Source organism: Cavia porcellus, unplaced genomic scaffold (genome assembly GCF_034190915.1).
Source record: "Cavia porcellus strain 051 isolate PalLab524CR breed Dunkin Hartley unplaced genomic scaffold, mCavPor4.1 scaffold_28, whole genome shotgun sequence".
NCBI classification, from domain to species: domain Eukaryota; kingdom Metazoa; phylum Chordata; class Mammalia; order Rodentia; family Caviidae; genus Cavia; species Cavia porcellus.
This window is the reverse complement of record NW_026947511.1, coordinates 7,840,047-7,854,824: the sequence shown is the minus strand read 5'-3', so window position 1 is coordinate 7,854,824 and position 14,778 is coordinate 7,840,047.

Below are 14,778 nucleotides of genomic sequence, written 5' to 3'. Positions count from 1 at the left end.
TATTCTGAAATTCTGACAGACCAATCTCTGGAATTCTCTCTGTTTCCCTCTAGCTTTCACTAACAAATAATTGCATCCTCATAAAAATGCTAACATTTTATATATATATATATATATATATATATATATATATATATATATATACATACATATATCCATGCTGTTCTCACAAAGAAAAACTAAAGATATGGCTTTACAAAATATTCATAAAATATCGAAGCAGTTATTTTCAGAATGACATTTGCTGTTCAGTTTGCCCTTAGTTTCCTGGTATTTTCAAATATGTATCAAGGTGCTGCCTCCTTTACTCCTCCCCGCCTCCCTACTCTTTGGCAGTTATCCTGCAGATCATCAGATCATGTCTTTAGTTTTTATCCTTTTCATTTCTTTCATTAAAAAACTACCTCCTTAAAAACTACCAATCCTCATCTAGAGCCTCCTTTGCCTGTAAAAACATTCTCACAAAATTATCAGTAAGGGCACCTGAGAATACAGCTTTCTGATGTTTCAAACTGGCAGTCTTCTACTCCCCAAACTGCTCTGGGGAATGCAGAAGAGCAGCAGAGTTCTACCCATAAATTATCATCTTTTTACAAGCCCTTCTTCCCTCTAGGTACTCATCCAGCTCATCTAAATGCATAGCTTCATACATACGTGCAAACCCACACTGCCCATCCATAGAACATCAGCTGAGGAGAGTTTAGTTTTCCAAAGCACACTCTTTGACAATTACATTTACTTAAAGAGCACAGATGGAGTAAACTTCGTTGGCACATAGGTTTAATGGCAACTCCCGGGTCAGTCAAGCTTGCTGTTGTCATGCCTGCTCAGTTTCAATAATTTGCCATGCCCACGGCGGCAGACTCACCCACTTCCCATATTTTTCAGTCTCTCATTTTTTACATCGTTCCCTCACTGAATGGATGTAACATTGCACATCAACATAAGCAAGATCATGCTGCAGAAGTCAAGATTTCCAAAAATTGTGTTTATGCATTGTGACAGCTTATAAATTAAAAATCTAGCCATTTTTACAACATACACTCGGCCATCATCAGGGTTAATATAATAGAGGTGATTGTTCTATAAAAATGGAATCCTGGATCTGATGTTATACTGACAATGTAAGAATGCTAGAATGCTAGAATGGATAAAAAGAGGCTTGAAAAAATGAGAATGCATAAGTGAGTGTTGAACAAACTGAAAAACCTGTAATCCAAAATGCCTAGAACCAGAAGTGTTTGACATTTCAGATTTTTCCAAATTTTGGAATATTTCTGTATACATAATGAGAAACTATACCTGTTTTATTTTTTTTCAGCCATTCAGTAAGCATGTACAAGCTATGTAGTAATAGACATTGTGACAGTTTCTGGTGTGGATAATTCCTTTTGTATTTCAGATTTTGTATCCCAGATTATTGACTTTTCCATAAATAATGACAAATCTTGGGGGTGGGATCCAACTATAAACATGAACTTCAGTTATGTTTTATATGAATATACCTTATACACAAACCCTGAAGTCACTGTATGCAGTATTTTTAGTGCACCTTCATTTGGAAACCTGTTTCATAAGGTAAGATAGGGAATGTTTCCACCTGTAACATCATGTTGGCACTCAAAATGTTTCAGATTTTGGTACATTTTGCGCTTCAGATTTTCCGATTAGTGACGCTCAACCAACACAAAGATTACTGCATGTAAATACCCAAGTAGTACTGTGTGGCTACCAGTAGGACACAGAAGAAGACATCGATCAAGGAACAAGGACTTAAATCTCTCTCTAAGCAGGGATATTTGGGGCATTTATTTAAAATAAAAGCAGTTAGTCCAGGCACATAAATGTCCTCTGTAATAATCTCCATCACCATAGGTAGTCTGACATTTTATAGCCTTTTAAAGCACTTTTAATACATATATATATATACACACACGGATGGTACTATTACATTATGCTTTATATTTTCATGACTGTCTTCCCCGTTATACTGTGAATTCCACAGACATGGGTAATTTCCTTTTCCTGTACACATTAGATGTCAATAAATACTTTTCAAATGTAGTGGGTATAGAAAAATGTCTGTAACCAAGAATCATTCATATTTTAAAATAATGTCTGCCTACATTGAGTTACTTTTATATTTCCTTTTATTTAGAAGATTTTCATTCTCTTTAAAACCTTTAAAAATTTCCTCCAAACAAGATGAATAATAAATAAGAGAACAGATACTTTTAAGAGCATATTTATTTTATTTAATTACACAATATTTTTAAACTAGGACTTTTTTTGAAATGGGAGTGAGACATACACACCCCCTAGTGGCGTATCTACTTAGCAATGGAATTTTACAAAAGGAATTTCCATGGAAAGATTTTGTGAAGGAACATAACTGAATATTGTCAGCAAAAGAAAAAATTAAGTTTCTCAACTTAAAGAAAAATATAAAAAAGTAGTAATCTCTTATTGGTTGAGTTGATATTAATTATTGAGTATCAAATGCAGATCATATACTGTTTTAGGAGTTCTTGTTTTTAAAGGACACATTCAGCTTGAGGCTCTGTAGAATATTCAAGTGGAGATTTAAGGTAGGCATATACTAGTCCAAATGAAGATCTCTCAAAAAGAAGTGGAAATAGGAAAGATTCAACTATGAGATGCTGCAATATCCTGAGGTCAAGGTGCTAGAAACACACTAACAAAGACTAGAGAGGCCAGTGAATGAAGAGAACAGAGAAAATCTGGTTGTCTAAAGTCAAGGGACAAGTATGTTTCAAGAAAAATAAAAAATGAACTACTTCAATGGAATGGTGGGGATAAAAGCTGGTTGGAATGGATTCAGGAGAGGAGAGAGAAAATAGAAATTCAGAGGATAGACCACGTTTGGAGTAGTTTTACTCAAAAGGAGCAGAAGCTAAAGAGAAATTGTTATTTAAAAATAATTTAAAAAGCAAGATTAAAAGTGTTTGTTGAAGGCTTATTATGTCTTATTCTACATTTTCCAACCTATTTGTTTTTAGATCTTTGGAATCCTCTCATATTCTTCAAAATAATTTTTGAAAGGAAAACTGCCAGGTTAAGGGTATAGCTCAGTGAGTAGACCAGTGCTTAGCATGTACAAGGCCCTGGTTTCTATCTCTAACACACACACGCGCGCGCGCGCGCACACACACACACACACACACACACACACACAATTGCACAACTCTGGCCCTGTTTTCAAGCAAACTATACCTGGTACATTCTTTCGTTCGTTAAGTGTGTACCAGCTGCATAGTAATAAACCTTATGATAAATGGGAAAGATAGACAAATAAGGCAAGTTCTCAGTTCTGCAGATATTCTCTGCTAGAAGGAGGAACAGACAAGTGAATAATTACAATCCAATATAAAAAGCCTCTTAATACAGTTATAAACCAAATATAAGCAAGCCCAGAAGAAAGAGACATTATTTCTGCCTGGAGAGGCAAAGAATTCACAGAGCTAACATTTCAACACGTACAGAAAGTTCATCAGAAGTCTGGAAGAAGGCGAGTGCAATGCCTATGGGTACTATATAAACACATGGGAGGCTCCTCATACCTGTGTGATGTAAAATGCATTAGAAATGATAGACCTGTTGAGACTGATCATTAAGAAACCTGTGCGCCACGCAAAGCAGGTGTGAATTTTACACTGCACAAGAAGTATCTGATTATTTTTCCAAAATCAAACTAAATATGACCTTGAGTCTTGTTTTTATCTGATAAGAATACAACTCTAGTCATTAATGTGGTTTCCTCGACCCCACCTCATCCCGTAGGTGGCGTGATGAACCTGGAGTCTTATCCAAAGCAGGATTCAAGGAAGTTGTTCTGTGTCTCATTGGTGTCAAAGCCAGCACAGCCTCACAAAGCCATGCTTCAGTTCCTCTGCTCTGCAGAAGCACGCGAACCCTGAGTGAAGCTGGACACTGATGTCAAGGGTCTCTCTTTTTAGGAACATTCCCCAGTCAGGTTTCCCACTTCCTTGAAGTTTCCTATCACCTGAAGAAAGCTAAACCACGTATTCCATAGTTAGAAAATTATTCCTTGTGTTTCCCATGTGGCTTTCTGAACCATCCCTTCAAAAAAGTAAGAGGCAGAAGGCGGAGGAAGCGGAGGGCACAGGAAGGGGAAGAAAGAGGAAAACATTACTAATACACTGACCTACAGTTACCTCACAGGCGTACTTTAATTTTACTGCCCTGGGATTTTGCCCTCCAGTACAATAGTGCTTCCTAATTGCCAATGTGGATGTTTTTTATTTCTTCTTAGCTAACTGCTCTTGCTAACCAGTTCTAGTAGTGTTGTATAGCAATGGCAAAAGTGATCATCTCTTCTTCCTGATATTAGAGAATTTTGAGTCATTTACTATGCAGTATGATGCTATTTTGTAGAGTTTTCATAAATGGAGTTTATCATGTACAAGGCCCTGGTTTCTATCTCTAACACACACACGCACACACAAGAGAACCACTTTCTATTTATGTTTTGCTAAATGTTTCATTGTGAAAGAGTACAGATTTAGATAATTTTTCGTCTCAATTGAGATTATCATGTGGTTTCTTTCCTTCTTATTAATGTAATTTATTGCATTCATTGATTTTTAAAAATATATTGTAGAACCTTTGGGTTCTTGTAGTAAATCTCACACACGGTGCATGAGACTTCTAATATGTTGTTGGATGTAGTTAGCATTTGTTGAGTATTTTTACATCTATTTTTGTAATGGATTTTAGTACTTTTGAGGACTTTGTCTGACATTGGTATAGTAATGCTAGGCTAATGAATGTGTCCCCTCCTATTCTTTTCTTTGGTAGAACTTAGAAAAGTGGATGCAAATTCCTCTCCAAAAATTTGATAAAATTCCCTAATAAAGTAGTACCTGGTCCTTGTTTTGTTATTTTGCTTATTCTTTTGGTGGTGTGGAAAATTCTTTAATTACTAATTTATTCCCTTCACTTGTCATAATCTAAATTATTTCCTCTTCAATCAGTTTTGAATAGATTATATAATTTGCCATAATGTTTTCTTATAACTCTTTTTATGTCTTAATGTGACTACTTTAAAATGTATTTTAAAAGAAATACATTAATATTTCATTTTAAATTACTTATATAGTTATCTTTATCTGTGTTCATTTTTCCTTACAGATCCTTAGTGGTTTTTAATGATACTTCAGTTGTGAATCTTACAAAAGCCACTTGTATGTGATGAGTCATTTTCTTCTTAGTGCTTTCAAGATTCTCTTGTCTTTGACTTTTGACAGCATAATCTGTCTTAGTGTAGCCCGGAGTTTTCAGAGCAATTTAGAAGCATAGACTCATTTTTTTTTTTTTTTTTATCAAAGCTGAGAACTTTGGCCACTTTTCCAGACATTCTTCTTGTCCTTGTCTCTCCCTCTCCTTTGATACTTACATTCTGTGTATGTTAGTATATTTGATGATGTTTCTTCTGGTCTTTTAGGTTACATCATTTTTTCTCTTTTCTCTTAGGCACTGTGTTTCGAGTGACCTGTTTTAATGTTTACTAATTCTTCCTGCTCATGTCTGTGGTGGAACCTCTCTAATGATTTTTTTTTTTTCAGGTATACTTTCTTGCTCCAGAATTTATGTTTGGTTCCCTTTTTCTAATTTCTATCATTTTACTGATATTCTCTATTTTCCCCATGCCTCATATCTTTATTGAAAACCGAGTAGCTTGAATACATAATGTGGCAACTTTAAAAATCAGATTTCTCCCCTCTTTTGTTGTTATTGCTGTAATCGCTGTCATGTGTTAGTGATTTTTCTGAGCTAATTTTATAAAGTCTGTGTGCTTTGTTATGTATGATCTTGGAAGTGGTTCTGTTAGTTTAATAGTCACCTAGTGATTTGCCAGACTTAAGTGAGTAGAACCGAAAGTTTTCAGACTTAGACCCACTCTTTGCAAAGGGTTCTGTCTGTGCAATGACTTGTGGCTTCAAAATTCAGCCAGACTGCTTACGTATTTGCCTGTGCTATAACCACCTACTTGGTCAGTGCTGAGAGGCCAACCAAAGATGAGTGCTTTGGGCTTTGCCAGGTCTTTGCTGTCCATGTACACATCGTTGGCCATGTCTACAGCTTAATATATTCCCCAAAATATATTGAAGCATTTCAAAGGCTTTTTTCTATCCTTTTTTCCTAAGATTTTTGTTAATCTATTGTTTTTCCCAACTGTTATTCTTTGCTTCAGGTAGTAGTGATTGCAAATATTTTCCACAAATGCTTCCTGAGTAACCATCTCAGCACTGTCAGAGTCCTGGGTTAGATGAAATAAAGACAATTCCTTTGAGATGGTTCCTCAACAAGCCATCATACAGGTCACAATCACAAATTATAATGAATGATGTCCATTCTGTTCCCTTTGGGGTTGTGTGGTTGTTAACTGTGAGATGTTAAGCTGTCTTTAATAACAACTACCTAGCAGATAAGTAGCGCTCTGGGTGTGTCTGTGGATGACTGATAGGTAGGCCACAAACCCAAGAAGGGAAGACACACCCCAGATGTGAGTGGCACCAACTGATTGGCTTGTAACCTGGACAGGAGAGACTCCAGGCTTCACCTTTGCCTTTGGACACTCACTTCTAGCACTTCAGACTTTCAATGCAGACTCTTTATCTCTTCAATGCATACTCTTTGTCATACCAACACAGACTGTATTGGTGACTCCGCAAGTGTGCCCCAGGGATGCAGACTTGACTGAATCCTCTGATTCTCCAGTATGCAGACAACCATTTTGCATTTTTCTTCCTCTCCCTCTGCAGGTGACCATTGTAAACCTATCTAGTCAATCCTTCATAAAATCATATATTTATTTTATGTTAAATCTTTCCCTGTAGTGAAGCTTAATGCAGAGTGCTTGTTTTATCTAGGGTCGCTATCAAGCTTCTGTACCAGGATAAGTTAAAATACCATAGGGCACCCTGTCCTTACCAAGGTTCAAATGGTTTCTTTTCTTGATAAAATATTCTCCTGACCTCTGATGATTTTGATTAATTTTTGGAGTTCAGAAAAGGTTGATTCTGATCATTTTTGACAGCTTTTTCATTGCTTTTGTGAGGTGGTATCATTGATTAGCATAGAATCTTAGCCACACAATAAGGTAGAATCAGACATGGACTGGTTCTTGAACCTGCTGACAACTGTCGCCTTTGTTTGCCTTTTCTTTAAGAGCCTATAATGGGAACAGAGTCCCTGTACCATGTTTCAAGACGTTATGAACAAACTGAAGATTGTTCTTCAATTCGGACAGAAACCTCAAAGTGGCAAGTATAGCTTCCCCAATGTTAGTAGCTCCAGGATTTGAGCGTCAGAAGCTCTCAGCCCTTAGTGCTATAGCTGCAAGCTTTGAGTGCCAGTACTTTTTAGGTCTTAAGTTTTACAGTGCTTAGTAGTTCCTAGCTACCCTAATCAGTAGCTAGAGCTTGAGCTCCCTTGGTAGTTTTCTGGAGCTCCAGGTACCCCACTTGGGCCCTTCTGAAGGTCCCCATAGGTCTCTGCAGGTCTTTATAATTCTTGACTCTGTTACTTTGCTGCTCTGCCATTCTCTGGAGTTTGTTAGCAGTTCTCCATTTTTAGAGCATGCCCAGGATAAATACAGCTTGGTATTTCTGACTCTTTCATAGTACAACTCACTCTACCGGACATAAAAGCCACAAGTAGGTAATAAGATCACTGGAATAAAGCTTTATTATAACCTGTGCTGCTACATAGTGAGAGAGTGCACGGGGGGCACCCTCCTCCAACAACCCAAGAAGAGTTACAGAATGCTGCTTATATACCATGCTTTACAGTCTCTCACGTCTTGCATACCTATTTTGGGAATTTTAATGTAGTGATTAAAACCATGAGGAGTGTCATATGGAGGTGACAAGATGGAATCCTATGGAATGTCTGCATGACCATGTGGGATTGATCTGAAGCATGCTGCAAACATCTCCTTCATGCCATTGGAGCATCTAGGACAGCCTGCATTGCTGTGGGACAGAGCTGCCAAACTGCAAGAAAAGCAATGCTTGATTGACAGTTTCGCTTTTTTATGCACTGACAGGGCTGGTTTTAACTGTGGCTGCTTTCAAGGAGTTTCCAGGAGTGATAGTAATGTTGACCTTGGCCCTCTGAGGTTGGAGGATTTAGTAATAAGCATGGTAAGCCCCAGTCTGTCCTCATCTTTGCTCTCTCAGGTGCAGTCCTACGTCTGCTCTTCAAGGAGGCAGCAGCAGCACCTGAGTGACCTTAGCCATGGGGTGTCACAACTTTGAGATGAGCTGCATTTCCTTTCAAGGCTTCAAGAAACAGTAGTTGTAGAAACAAGCAAAGATGACAAGAAGATACTGCAGATAGTTATGTTAGCTCATCCTTTCAGCAGTAAGGAGGTAGGGCCAGATGACCATCATTGAGGTAATATCTCCTGTCAAAGAAAAAGGAAAAAGTTGGACCTTGTTTTCCTATCTCAGATGAACAGAATATTCTTTATACTCTAAAGTTCTTTACTCCATTTTCACTGACATCGAAGATATAATTTTAATTGAAAATGTATTTGGAAGAGATTTATAAAATTTTATCAGAGACTTCTCTTGATATTTGCAACTTAATGTGCATTTATTAACTAGTCACTTCTAAAGCAAGGTAGGTATAAACTCCTCAATTGCACAATTACATGGATTTTGGACTATGGAAAAATTTTAACACTTAATTCAATGTCTAAAAAAAATGTTACTGTAACTACTGCTTTAGCTCAGTAAATATATTCTTCACAAATTTGTGTTATAATGAAAATCTTCTTGTTTTAACTTTAATAGCACATAGAGTGTATGTAGATGTTGTTATGGTTCAGACAGCTTGATTTTCATTGAAATAAATTTATTGCAGTTAACAAGTATGTGTTGTTTCATCTTGTAATTTTATGTTGCCTATATTATGAAACATAATCACATCTTCAACAAAACGTATTTCTAAAGCCATTTAGCATTTGAGAATAATAGTTAAGTGTGCTTTTTCTCTTTCTGAAAAAAATAAATCTTCATGCTGAGCTCAGAAACTCACAAGAAAACTATTCCTGCTAAATCATTAAACTCCTTTATAATGGCGTGAATCAGGATAGTCAGCTTCTATCAGTCATACATGGCTGCTTCTTCTTTATATAAGCTAGGAAAACTTCCCAAAATTGACAATGGTTAAGGTCTTAAGAATGAATAAGTTCGATTGATAGTATGTGTTAAGCAACACATTAAATTTGTTTTTAACAATTTAAATATATAAAAATGATTCTTGACCTGAATTCCATAGGAAAACAGATAGAAGACAGGATTTGGCTCATAGGGCAGTTTACTAACACCAATTTAATACATGCAAGCTATTTATAAAATTCTAGTTTTTCTAACATATTTATGTGCTGATATTCAAATTTCCCCTTTGTAATTTTCATTCACACTAAAAGTAGTAATTTAAAAAGAAAATTAAGCAATTTAATCATAACTTCAAAGATTTAGATCAAGTAATTTTGGATCTGTTGTACCCCAAAAGCAAGCCCTGTGATATTGTCTGTTGTCAAGAAGGGGGCAAGACATCTTTTAGAAAGAAGCGCATTTATTTAAGCTGGTACCAGTGGCACAGTGCAGATGGAGTTTGCAAAGCTGTGCAACTGGGTTAGAATTTTAACAGATTTTTATAGCTCATTTACGATTAGCTCATTGACCATTAAGTACACAGTGATGAGAAACAGAAACAAGATGGGCCTTTATTCCCCTTTTGCTTCAGGTCAGAGGCATTTCACAGTAGGTGATTAGCCAATTCATAGCCCTTGGTCTGCCAATTCCAGGAACATTTGTCTCTCACAAAGGGAACAAAGGTTGACACAGCAAACAGGTTACTCAGGGGACAAAGCATACAGAACAGGATGATGATGCCATCAGTTAATCTATAACTATGTGGTTGGTGCTTCAATTACATGGTTACTAGGGTAATAAGCATAGCACAGAATGACAATTCTGCTAATAACTATCTTTTAGCTAACTATTTTTGCTAACTATTTTTTTAACTTTGAATTTTAGTTTTTTAGTACAACAGGATCAATAGTGTTCAGCTCTAAAATTTGATGTTGTAGTATGAATTTAGTCCACAATTTTTGTCATGGCTTATGTCAGTAGCCCCCAACCTCATGCAATTATGGATTCAACCAAATCTAGCATCGATTGGTTTGTTGTCTAGTGCTTGGATTGGTAGTGTGAGTGCTACACCCACCTAGGGGTGGAGCCAGCATATGATGTAATGGTGGGGAGAAGTTTGTCTCTTTTGCTGGTTTGTACCTTGCTATTTACAGCCAGTCATGAAGGGCAGTTGACCATGCCACCCTGAGGCTTGGAGCCAGCTGAATATAGGCTGAAACCTCCAGGAACAGTAATAAATAAACCATTACTTCCCTAATTTTGGGCATCAGGTATTTTCGTTTCAGTGACAAGTGAAAAGTAACCAAGACCATTTTCATATGTGAAAATCAGTTACAGTACAAAAACTGGACTATCATATTTCTAGCCATGTGAGTTTCCCAAATTAAATTTTTCTATAAAAGGACAAACCAGTTTAAATGGCTTTTTGAAAAAATATTTTGAATATTTAAAGAATTTATGCATCATCAACAACAAAAAATATTTGATTCAGTCTTCCTGGGTAAGCTGAGATAAAGATTTTACCCTTGAAGACATTTATAAGTAAATTTCTTTCAACGGTTCACATTTTTCTCAGCATCCTCTGTAGCTATTTGGAGCATGAAGTGTGTGGGGGCCATGGTTAATGCTTTAGAAATGTGTGCCTTATTTTTATAGTTTTTAAATTTAGAACACAAAGTGTTTTCTGGTCAGTGGTACAATAAATTGGCTTAAATTTTGTGTCTTGACAAAATCTTGTCATATTGTGCGTCTGTTTCATACATCTGATGTGAATATTGACTCCAGCAGGAATCCCATCTGTAGTCATTGTTACCATTTTTGAGGTGTCTACTTTAAAATGCTCAAATCTCTTCTCTCTGTACAGAAAAATAAGCCACTTCATAATGTTGTGCCTTTTTGGAGCACAATTTCCATCAGTTGTTAGTCATATCACAATTTTTAGCAACACAAATAGCTTTTAGCTATATGTTCACTTATCAGCTGCAATGAAAAATACCAGAAAAAATTAGATTTCTCATATAACTTCCCCTGCAAGTTCTAAGCCATATTACAAAATATTGAACAAAGGAACTTGTAGGAATTGTATTTGTAAATGCTGATTTCTGTTTAGGATCTGTTCTTCTTTTTGGCTTCAAGAAATTTTTCCGAAAACTTGCTTGCAATTTCATGTCAGAGCAGTTTTTTTTGTTTGTTTGTTTGTTTTTTCATTTAACATGCAGCACCATTCCTGTGATGTTTACTTTTTGTCAACTTGACTGGTCTATGGTAGGGGGAACTATTTGGTCAAACTTTATTCAAGGTGCAACTGTGAGGATGCTACTGGATAAGATTAGTACTTTAATAAATAGTCTGAGTAAAGCAGGTTACCCTTCCTAAAGTGATATAATTATATTGAAGGTGATATAATTGAAGTTGATATAAAGTAGCAGGTGATATAAGGTAAAAGCGGATCCTACCTCAAATAAGAGAGAATTCCTCCTACCTGACTGTTTCAAAACTAGAACATCAGTGTTTCCCTTCCATTAGACTCGTACTGAAATATTGGTTATCCCTGGGTCTTGAACCTGTCTTTGGACTAGAGCTATACTATCAGCAATCCCGGTTCTAAAGCCTTTGGATTAGACTGGAATTTGGTACTGTCAGCTCTCCAAGTCTCCAGCTTACTGACTGAAAATCCTGGGTTCTGTAAGCCTCCACAATCACTTGAGCTAATTCCTTATTTAAAAAAAAAACACACATCCTGTTGATTCTGTTTCTCTAGAGAATCATGGCTAATATAATCACTTATTCTATTTACACTAAGAAATTAATCCAGTTGAAATTCAAATCCTTTTCTTTCCATTCATTAAGTTTAATATGATGCTTCTTTTCCATATATTAGTCATAGTTCTTTGATTTCTTTCATAAAGGCTTCTTAAACTTTATTGTTTTTAACACAAACTTATTTTGCATTTTAAAGAGGTAGGAATACCCTTTATTTTCACAATCAAAAGATGTTCTCATACTAGGTTTTTTGTTTGTTTGTTTTGAGTTTTGGTAACATTCAGGTCTTTTTCATCTGTCTTTATTTTTCCAGAATTTGATGGACACATAAGAAATATATTTCACTTTCATCTTAATTGCACTTTAAAAAGAAATCTAGGGGCTGGGGATTTAGCTCAGCAGCATAAGTACCTGCCTTGCAAGCAGGCGGTCAAGAGTTCGATCCCCGGTATCGATTAAAAAAAAAAAACAAATCTAACATTGCAACAAGGATAGATTATCCCATCATAGTAAGTAGGCAAATGTTTATAATAGCAAATGAATAACAGAAGTTTCTGGGGAAATGCAAGAAAATAAGGGGAGAATTACCCCTGGACTCCTGAAATCCTACAAAGCAACATTAGTTATCTGCTGTGCCTTATCAGAGTCTCTGGGAAAGGTTGGACAGATGCTTCACTGCATTAACTTCCCTTCTATATGGTTAAAGGACATATGTAATGTTTGCCTAGAGGAAAAACATCTTTCTCAATCGCCCCAGGAGCTTTTTAAAGTGTTCCATCTTGTGGGATACAAAAGGAGAGTTCCATTTGAGTTTCTGGAATACTATGCTGGTGTACTATATGACTAGTCTGGTGAATCTCTGGCCAGATCATTAGATATTAATTCAGTAGTGCTACATTTAGGATGAAGTTGAACAAAAGGACAAGAGAACATGTGTTTATTCAATCAATAAGATACATTCAAGATTTCTGCATTATATTACTCTTTTGACCTCACTCATCAAAAAATTCATGGAATACCTCTTCCAGAAAACAATCCTTTCTCCCTCCAATTTGTCCAAACTTTCCCCTCAGTCTGAGAAAAAAAGACCTTTCCAAGTAGTTCCAACATACCTGTTCAAATGATGATTGTATAGTTAGCATTGCTTTTTTGTCTGACTTTACCTTTAGCCTCAAACTGCAAGAAGAAATGGACCCATAAAATGTTTCTTGGCCCACCCAAGAAACATTGAGAAAGACTCAAGAAACATTTGAGAAAGACTCAAATGAAAGGAAGACAAGATCCAGGACTAACCAAGCACAGATGGGTCAATCCAAGAAAATGATAGATTTTGCATGGGTTGAAAGTGGGGACCAAAGTTGCTTTGTATGCCAAAGGCCCCTAAGCTCTGCATGGAAAAATTAATAGTTCAAAAAGCAATCTTCTCTGACCCTGAAACTCCTCCTTGATATAACAGGAAGAACGTTTGTCTCATTGATTGGTCATGAGGATTAAATCACATAATTTATATAACATTTGTCTCATTGATTGGTCATGAGGGTTAAATCACATAATTTATATAAAATATTATAATAATCACATACTCCTGCTATTTTCCAGTCAGAAATTTTTAGGGGTTTATCCAGTACTTCCACAATTTCATGGTTTCAGATAATTGTTCTATCAGTCTTCAAGAGATCATTTATAAGAAGTTAAAAAATGGAAACATAAGTGTGTTGGCTCTGCACCACCTTGTAATGCTTCTTCCGTAGAAAATTGTGAAAAACGTATTTCAGGTTTGCGCCTTCCTCCCCAGCCCTGTCTTTAGCTAAACCAATACTGACACTTAACTTTTCATTCAAGAGAGAGCCCTGCCACCTTGTGGTTGAAAACGTTGGCTGAAACATAGAGCAACATGCTTCCGCACAAGGCCTGCTCTGTGCAAAAAGACGCCTTTCTCCGACAGTCCTCTGTCGTGATTTTAGGGTTGTACACACCCACACCTTACGTTAAGAATATTTTAAATATAGGAGCGGATTTTGGAGAAAGGAATGAAGAACGTATTCTTTGCGGCACTTTAAACAGCACTTTCAGGGCTTTAGAAAACTGATTCAAAATAGGCTCTATGTAGTTACATTATGGGTACATTTCGAATTTTCACTTTCTTCCTTATTTTATAGGCAAAAAACATGGAAGAAATGCACTGCTCCAGAGAGAACCGAATATTTTCTTTTCTTTTCTTTTTTTATTTAAAAGGAAAAAGAGGAAAAAAAAAACAGAACAAAACAAAACAGTGTAAGGGTACAAGTAATACAGAACTACAGAAAAAAAAAAAAAACAGTAAGATATCACCAGTTAATAGATTATACACTATCATCTTTGAAACGGTGATTCAGGTCACAGGATCAGAGCATACAAAGTGAAAATTCAAGCAGTGAGACTGCAAATAGTTGTGTTCAATGATCCAATCAAAAATATTAATATAGTCATCTATTTAACACACCTAAACACACTTGTTATTGTATCTTTTAGGGCACTTTTTTCCCCCCTCTCTTTATTACAACAAAATTTACACATTTTGGGTTTTATTGCTCCCATAGATCTTATTACTTTTTTTTGTAAGAGAATAAAATCAAACATGATAAAACAAAGCAGTCAGTAAAAACCAAGGATAGGCATAGCACATGATGTAAAAACAGAGTACAAGGTTATCAACAATGGTTACCATAATGCCCCTTGTTCCTTAAGAAGAATTGTCTATCTCATTAGGTATTAGAAAGTTGAACAAAACAGTAGAGAACAAGTCCAATAAAACCTAAACATTGTA